Here is a 1,364-nt window from a genome sequence, read left to right on the forward strand (position 1 = left end):
CCTCCTGCAGAGTTTGGCTAAACGGCCACAGGGCCCCTGGCTTCTGAAAAGGCTCAAGGCTCCGAGCCTCTGGCTCTGGAGGAAGGGTAAGTCCCTGCTTGACACGCTCTGGGTGCTGGGCCAAGAGGCCAGGGGATTCAGGGCACCGGCAGCTGGCCCACCGAGGCCCAGGCTCAGGGGAGAGCCTGGTGGGAGGCCCGCTGGGGTGGGGGAGGGGGAGGGGCTACGTGCCATCAGTGAGAAGCTGTGTTTGCAAAAGCTACTCTGCTGCCAGCAGTGGTGAAACAATGTAATAAATATGAGAAATAAATCTCGCTGCCACGGAATGAGCTGCCTTATTAATGTGGTAAACTTGTATGAAATGCTTAAGTGTTTAATTGGCCCCTAATGAGGGTGTCAATTAGGGATCATTATACGTTCTTTAAAAACCCTCATTGGCAGGGGGGCATTTCAATCAGTGGCCTGGGACTGACTCCATGGGGACTCCGTCCTGGTAGTACATCTGGGGACTGACTGCCCTTGCAGGGCCTCCCAGCCGGTGGCTGCCCTGCCAGGGCCTGCAGCAAAGTCGGGGTCACCTGGGTGGCACCTGACCCCAAACCACAGAGCACCAGGACTGAGCTCTCTTCTGCCATCAGATCCCACTGCTGGTCAGAGCCCGCCTGGAATGGTGCCTCTCGGGGGCTGCCTTTTCCATGAGGCAGAAGGGGGGCACGTGACCCGTTGCGTGGCCTTGGGAGGCTGGGCCATTACTGGGGCCAGGGCTGTGCCTTCCCACTGCCCATCACGCGGCAGCCCAGGTGTCCAGAGGAGAAGCCCCATGAGGCTGAATGAGGTCCAGTTAGGGGAAGGACTGCGTTCTCTGTGGGGGGAGGCAGCTCAAAAGTGGCTCTCAGGGTCCCCTGGGGGTCTCCCCACAGACAAGACCTGCCTCTCAGACAGACTTCCTCTTGGTCGCTTTTACAGGCAGCCCTGCGTGCGAGGCACTGCCCAGGGGCAGGGCAGGAAATGGGACGCCAGTCTCGAGGGATCCACCCGCTTACCAGGGCCAGTGGAACCCGACAGATCTATATTCTGGGCAGGCCCGGAGGGGTGGGGGTGGGGGTGTCCTGAGCAGCCTAGGCATGATTAATGACCAAATTAATTGCCAAATTAATCACTCGGGTAATTGCCAGAGAGCTGGGAGGAGGTCCAGGCGCAGGGGCAGGGTGGGCCGCCTGCCTGGCACAGGCCCCGGCCTGGAGGGCAGAGGCAGGGCTGAGCCTGAACAGAGGGGGGCAGCCAGCTGCAGGGGGTGGGGGAGATGTCTGGTCCTTGGTGGGGTCTTGCAGGTGTGTGAGGGGAGGAATGTGGGGCCACGGGCC

The sequence above is a fragment of the Echinops telfairi genome, unplaced genomic scaffold, assembly GCF_000313985.2.
Source record: "Echinops telfairi isolate 266 unplaced genomic scaffold, ASM31398v2 ScPeMD7_7420;HRSCAF=8458, whole genome shotgun sequence".
NCBI lineage: Eukaryota > Metazoa > Chordata > Mammalia > Afrosoricida > Tenrecidae > Echinops > Echinops telfairi.